The sequence below is a fragment of the Quercus suber genome, unplaced genomic scaffold (genome assembly GCF_002906115.3).
Source record: "Quercus suber isolate HL8 unplaced genomic scaffold, Cork oak 2.0 scaffold_582, whole genome shotgun sequence".
Lineage (NCBI taxonomy): Eukaryota > Viridiplantae > Streptophyta > Magnoliopsida > Fagales > Fagaceae > Quercus > Quercus suber.
Genome location: NW_027070027.1, coordinates 36,751 through 44,336, shown reverse-complemented (window position 1 = coordinate 44,336; position 7,586 = coordinate 36,751). Strand labels below are relative to the sequence as shown.

At 35.5% G+C, this 7,586-nt stretch overlaps 1 pseudogene; it reads right to left on the bottom strand.

The window, feature by feature from the left end:
• LOC112011062 (mogroside IE synthase-like) lies at nucleotides 1-6,680 on the bottom strand (annotated as a pseudogene).
• Between the last annotated feature and the right edge of the window lie 906 nt (nucleotides 6,681-7,586).

The following is a 7,586-nucleotide window of genomic DNA, read 5'->3' as shown; positions in this document are numbered from 1 at the left end:
TGGATTAACCTGCTAAGATGAAAAGATTGCAATGCATAGCCATGTTCTTATTGAACACTTGCTACTATTCTTATAAAACATTGAAAGATCAAAATACATCCTGAAAAAGGGTATGTGTTGTACTCAGTCTAGCCTTTTTCAAGTCTCTTTCCTGCTATTAAAATCACACATATTATCATCCAAAGGAGTTAATTTTGTTGATCAAGTGCCATCTAAAATCAAGCTTTCTAGTTTCTTCCCCTCTCCTTCGACCAACTTACCTACAAATTCATCAATGTTCTTATCTGAGCTTCCACCTAAACTAACAAGCTTTCTCCAATTAGTTGCATTCTTTATAATCACTTCACTTCTTTCTCCTGCTGTAACTTCTTTTATACACATCTCTAGCCCATCCCATGTCACTATCCCCTCTTTGTTCTTCTTAGCCTTTACTCCCACCTGCCACAACTCCTCCACAAACTTAGCATTAGTAGGCTGATCACTCCACTGTGGCATTGTTACCATTGGCACCCCTAGGCTCAATGCCTCCAATGTTGAGTTCCAGCCACAATGAGTCACAAAGCAAAGCCACAGCCTGATATGCTAGCACCTCTAGTTGATTGCACCATGGGACAACCAAAACTCTTTCTTGCACTAAATTAATAAATTCAATTGGAAACTTGTTTCTGTAATCTTTTGCAACCAATAAGATGTGCATGTTGCTTGCTATCAGACCACATGCAATTTCTTCAGCCTGTTTAGCTGTTATGTCTGCCATGCTTCCAAATGATACATATGTCTCTGACTTTGGTGGTTTTGTCTCTAGCCAGCTCAAGCACTGGTCACTACTAAGCTCACAAAGACTGGCTCCATAAGATACATGGCCCTCACTAGCTTTTCAATAATCAATAAAAAAAAATGAGAGATATACAACTTTACAGGTCTTACTACTCGGAATATAAAAATATAATGTAGAATTTGATAAATTTGACTCCTAAATTTTTTTGTTGAGAAGAATTTGACTCCTAATCTTTGATTCTCAAAAGAAAGAAGAAAAATAAAACTCCTTATCTTTGATCATTTCTGACTTCAATACAGGCATAAATAAAACACATGATATCCAAATGTATAACCTATAGTTATATTTTTCATACTTATCCATTGTCCAAGATTATGCTGAATATATTGAGAAGCTCTAAATTATTTGGAAATTCCTTGGTCTTCTGATCTCATCTCATATCAAAAATCAAAAAATAGGAATTCACCTATTCCATCTTCTACTTTTTCCCTCTTAACATCATTTGTTTTCTCAATTTCCATGATTGTCTATCGGTTTTAATTTATTTCTGGCAGATTATATAATAATTCTATGTCCCCGATTTATTTAACCATGCTCATATAAATCAATGTTTACAAAATATTTTTCTTCCTGGCATCTATTATTAACAATAGAAAATAGTGCCCAAAGCAAACAAACAAACAAACAAAAAAAACCAACATGCCATAGTGAGTAGTCTAGTAAAACATAAAGCTGTGTGGGTGAAATATAGAAAGTTACCTCACTTTACAACTCTTCAGAACTGTTACAGAATACCCAGTCATTTTTATTAAAAACAGCCAAAATTTTCTTTGATCACTGCCAAATAAGCAGAATTACTTGAAGGCTGAGCAAGTAAACTAGGCAAGTCAGAAAGGCCAAGTGAAGGTAATCCAGGCAACAACACAGGCTCAGTTTCTTGCTTCACTGGCAAAGTTAGGCAACCGTGATCGATATGCCAGTACATGGAGGATACAGAAGCTGAGTTTGTCAAGAATACTGCTCCATAAATGCCAAATTGCCTGGCCACATCAAGAGCCCCTGGAAGCAAAGAGTCATACACAACACAGTTTACAGGTGAGGCTGAGTCTTTGAACTTTGATGTGCTCTGTTAAATTTTTTGAACCAACTGATTTAAATGACTATAAGTAGGCTTCTATACTAGGAGCTTGCTTATATCCACCTTCATCATAACCATCTGAGATGGGCTCAACACCAACAGTGGTTGCATGAATGACCTTGACAGTGTAATGGGTTATGGCTAGAGTGGCCTTGAGCCCTTTGGAGGCTGAACGTTTGGCAAACTGGAGGAGTGGGTTTATGTGGCAGGATAAGTGAGCACAACAACATGACCTTTTCAGTTGCTCATTTTTCTTGTTTAATACAGGGATGTACCTTGATTGATGAATAGAAGACATGCTTATAGGCCCAGTTTGAGGTGCCTCGAACTAATTTTACCATGGAAAATTATGACTGAATATTGAAAAAAAGGCTCACCCTTTCAATCGCTGTGGCCAAACTTGGTGAATGAGTTATGAAATAGAAATGCTGATGAGGTATTTCCTCATTATATTTCCAGGAAGACATTGGAAAATTATTGGTTTTCAGATAAACTGGAATTGGACCCACCAATTATGTGTCAATATTTAATCTGATCAAAGAAGCCATTCTTAAGATTGGCCAATGCTAATTTTGAGTCAAGGTCCACTAGATAATCTAATCAAGTTGGATGGATAATATTAATCTGCATTACTTCCACAGTGAAAAGTTGCATTGCACTATTGCAGTCCCATGTCAGAGAAATTCAAAACGCTTTATTTATTTATTTATGAGAATTTCATGCTCAAAATGTATATGTCTTGTACAAATTTTCAACGACTAAATATTCTACATGCTGACTAATAAATGAAATTATGTATTCAAAGTGCTGATTCCAAAATTCCTTAATTAGGTGCTTAGGGGATGATGTTAACTTTTTTTTTTTTCTTAGTAAAGAAGATTTTATTGAAAGAAAGCCCCACAACTAGAACGGGATCACTTCCCAATTCCCATTTTCTTCTCCTAAATTTTGTAAAACGGACATCATAGATTGAAATTCTATCATATCTATATAAAAAAAAGATAATATTATAATCTGATAAATAAGAGAGGACAGATTTGCACCTAGAAGAAACACTAGGATGTGCTAGTTGAGTAATAAGACTCTAGGCAACACATGTTTGTATTCTATAACATAAACATTTTCATAGAATCTGATCCTCCAAGGGGGAGAGTCTAGAGGGAGATTTTGTAAAAGCTTAAAAAAGGTTACGATTTCCAATTCCTAGAAATGTTTAAAACGTTCATTATTATTTCTAGTCACCTTCTCAGTGGCGTACTGATGCTATTGTTGCACACTTCGACAGATGTACAACATATTTGTTTGCTTTCCAAACAAAATATGCAAGTTGATTATTTTGTATGTGGTTGCGACTGTGATTGAGTTCAGTTCTCACATGACAAAATAACTTGATATAAAGAGCTATATGTGGAAAGTCAGTATTGAGAGACATGTGCCTGATCACTAATCAATCGCAGAAGACTGTATGCCCTCTCAAATGAGTGTTTTAAAGGCCTTTGGATTAAATGGATTTCAAACATTGTTTTGTCAAAAATACTGGAGAATCACGATAAATGTTGTGAGGATATGCAGTCACAAATCACAATGCAATGCTGGTGTTAGATAAAAAAGGACCTAGAATTGGCAAGTGTTGTAGGGCAAGTCATTTTGATGCTAGATGGAGTGGGATCCAAAAGAAACAAATGGATGACAATTGCTTATGTGTGCAAATACAGATCAGGCAATAAAGTATTACCAGGATGCCACTATTGGGAATGAGACATAAAAGGATACTGCAATCAGTCTTAACTCTTACACCAGCTAACTCTATTACTAGTAAAGGAATCACAAGCATCCCTTTCTTTTTGCTTAAAATATGTCTAATTAACAAGAAGTCACTTAAACAATTTCTTCCATCTGAATACGTACCATTGTCTTCTTATTCCCTTGTAGAAAATGGTTGAGAAGCTGCTTACTGGAATTTCTGTAGGACCCAGTCATATATCTAATCAACTAATTCACAAATCTTTTTAAACAAGCTACATATTGTATTCAGTACTAAATTAGTTGTGTAGTAAACACACTGATAAATTTGTTGATACAAATGACGCAATACCCCTAAGATCAGGATTAGGCATAAATTAACCATAAATAGCCAAAACAGAGAGATGATTATTGCGAAGAGTAGCTCAATAGCAATAATTCCAGAAACCAGACAAATGAACCTCAATATGGGAGGGTACCCAGCGTCTTGAGGTTGTAGTTTTATCTCCATATATGCAATGCGAAGGACTATTGTAGCCATGAAGAAAAGCAAGATGATAGCAAAATGTGTATGTAGTGGGGAGACGCCCAAGACTTGAAAGTGTAAACCAATTAAGGTTGTCAGAAACAAGGCGAGGTCACCAAGAAGCGCATGAAATGCTTCAATGAAAGAGAGTGCTTCATTACTGGCACAGACACAAAAAATCAATCTATATATATAGTCAGCTGGTTCAGTATTGTTGGAATAGCAGATTCGTGGCCGATAACTGTGCTGGATGACATCAGAAAGCCACACTCACCTCCGACCACTGGCCCCATTCACTGTTGGCAGCCCTGTTGAGCGGTTCAAGCAGTGTGGTGTTGGTTGATTCTGTCAGGTTGGATCCAAGCATGAACAACCCTAGTTGGGATTGATTGGGTTATGCCAAATTTTGTTGACACCATGCTGGAATCCTGGGGTGGAGAAAGGGGAATTCGAAGATATGTGAAAGTTTGGAGGGCAGTTCCGGCATGTTTTATGTGGTGTATTTGGAGGGAACGAAATTGACATACGTTTGAGGGAAGGGAGCTATCTTTTCCAAATCGCAGGTTCCTCTTTTTGAAGACTCTATTTGAGTGGGCATCATAGTCTCTTACTCTTTCTACATACTATTTGATGGAGTTCCTAGATTCTTTATACCTTTGTCCTTGATACAAGGACTTTGATCTTTTCATTCTAAGTTTCTTGTTTTTCTTTTTGCATCTTTTACCCATAGTATTCTGCTTGTATACGTTTTGTAAAGTTTTTTAATGAAGTTCAATTACTCATTAAAAAAAAAATTCTCCTATGCATATTCAGAAGCTAAACCCTAAGTTCAATCAGCTATTCAAGCACACATATGTACATACGTAAGCATATCTACACAAGAACCCAAACCTGTTCAATAAGTAATCAAGAGCATTCAAAATTGAATCCTTCAGTCTGATCACTAAATTCACTATCGCATTTGGGTTGAAACTGATAGAAAAAAAACAAAACAAAACAAAAAATCATTTGTTAAACAAAAACTGATCCAAGTTTAAAAAACTCCTATATCAGATTTAAGGATTAGACCCCTTGGTAATTAACAATATGCAATAAATAATGGCTATCAATCACACAGTATTTAAAAATAAAAATAAAACCCAGTTTATATTCAATATATTCATAATATGCTCAGCCGATTATGTATATATATATATATATATACACACACCATAGATAATAAACCAAATATGTAAAAATATTGTGACACGGGGAATGGTCATGAAATGGAAAACCAAAGGAAAACCTTTCCAATGGAAAAATCACTACAGAGACAGACAATCTGATCAAAAATCACTAAAGAGAAAATAGTAACAAGGTCAATGACTCACAAAACCTTTATAGCCTAGACCTATGAAACCTCTGCAAGGGCCCGGCTTGCCTTCCTGCCACATCAGCCCCAGAACCTCTAGAACCCTCTTCTGGTGATCTCCTTTGAACCAGAACCACTTGAAGGTTTTCTAAGTAAATCTCACTGGACTTTTAGCTCTGTGGTTTCAACCTCACACTTGCTCACAATGGGACTGAAATATGAGTGGATTAATGAAAGGGGTAATATATATATATATATATATTTTGAGAATCAAAGGGGTATATTTTCAATGAAGCAATGAGCATGGTTTCTTTTAATGATCTTGGTAAATCATGGTGATACAGAAAAAAAAGGCACAAGATAGAAAATAATAGCTCACTCTTGTTGATTTTCAAACTGCAAAGGATCTCAATAAAAGCTCCTATCTTCATTTTACTTTTGGCTTGTGAGCACCTGAACAAGAAACTCTTTCTTGTTGCTTTCTACAAAATGGCTCTCTACCAAACACTAAGCTCTCCTCAACACTCAGCTTCACAAGCTCAGCCCCACACCCCAAAAACCCAACCTCTCTCTCTGTTTTGTTTTTCTTCTTTAAGCTCAACACACCTACATAAAATCCCCAACCTTCTCTTTTGTTACCACAGCCCACTCTCTCATCAATCTCTGCCTAAATTCCACTAACTTCAATCTGAATTGACACATGAATTAAGACATATTTGACAAGCTTGTTTGAGCAAAATTCTGCAGATGCTACTAGCAGCTTCAGACTTGAATTTTTTTTTTTTTTCACATAATTACAATCCTTAATCTAAATACATTATCACTAATATAACACAATTAATAATTAAATTTGAAAAAAAAAAAAAAAGAATAGAGAGATTGAGCCTTTATTCCAAACCTGTTCAAAAGGCCGTAAACAGCTTTCAAAATCAAAACTTTCAATCTGATCACTAAGCTCACAGATGCACTTGAGCTGAAACTGAAATTAAAAAGACGAAAGAAAATCAGTTTCAAACAGATTTAAGTAACAATCAAATTTGTAAATTGAAAAAACAAAAGAAATAGACGGGTTGAACCTGGTGGAGGAGAGGGCTATGATGCGAATAGTTTTGGTTAGGGTAAAGTTTTTTGCGAAGAAGAGGCGTCATTCTTAGCTGAACTGGTTTCAAAAATTCCCTAATTTGAAATGACTGGATTTTATGGGGATTTGGGTTCGTATCCAACGACAAATCTGCCATCGCCGCCGCAATAGCCCACATCGCTGCTGTCCTCTGCCGAATACGTACCGTGGCGCATACCCATCAATTATTAAATAAAAAATAAAAAAAAAAATAAAAAGAAAAAAAAAAGGGCTAAAATATATAAACTGATGTGGCAAGTGTTACCTACATTTATCAATTAGTAAATGTCAATGATGTGGGACACATTTGGTATTCTTTAGATACATAGAGTCTATTTGGATACGGATTATTTTGTTAAAAATTGAAAACAATAAAAAAATTACTGTTCACTCTTTTTTACTGTTCATATGCCTTAATGCACTGTTCATGGAGACGTAGACGTGGGAAGTGCAAAACGCGCTTCCCAGACGTACACACAATCTAATTGAAGAAGTTATGGCGAAAATGGCTCATTATCATTATTTAGCAAAAAATTTAGCAATTTATTATTATTTTAGAAATATGTAAGGACCTACCACCTTTCTGAAACTCGAGTATGTGAAACTCGAGTTTGCCATGAAACTTGAGTTTTCCTCCTTTATATTTTGTAAAGGAGTATACACCTATACTATTACACTCTTAGATAAACCCTAACGAAATTTTATGATTTCTAAAATATTCTATTGCGCAATGTTTAAAATACACTCCGCTATATTTTATGGTCTGTTTGGATTGAGAGGAAGAGAAGGGATGTAAAGTAGAGTTTGTTGGAAATTAACATATTTTTGACCAACTCTATTCTATTCTACATCCCTCCACTCCCCCTCAATCCAAACGGGCCCTTAATGTCCAAAAATTTTCTTTATATATTTTGAATTTTATGTGATAGT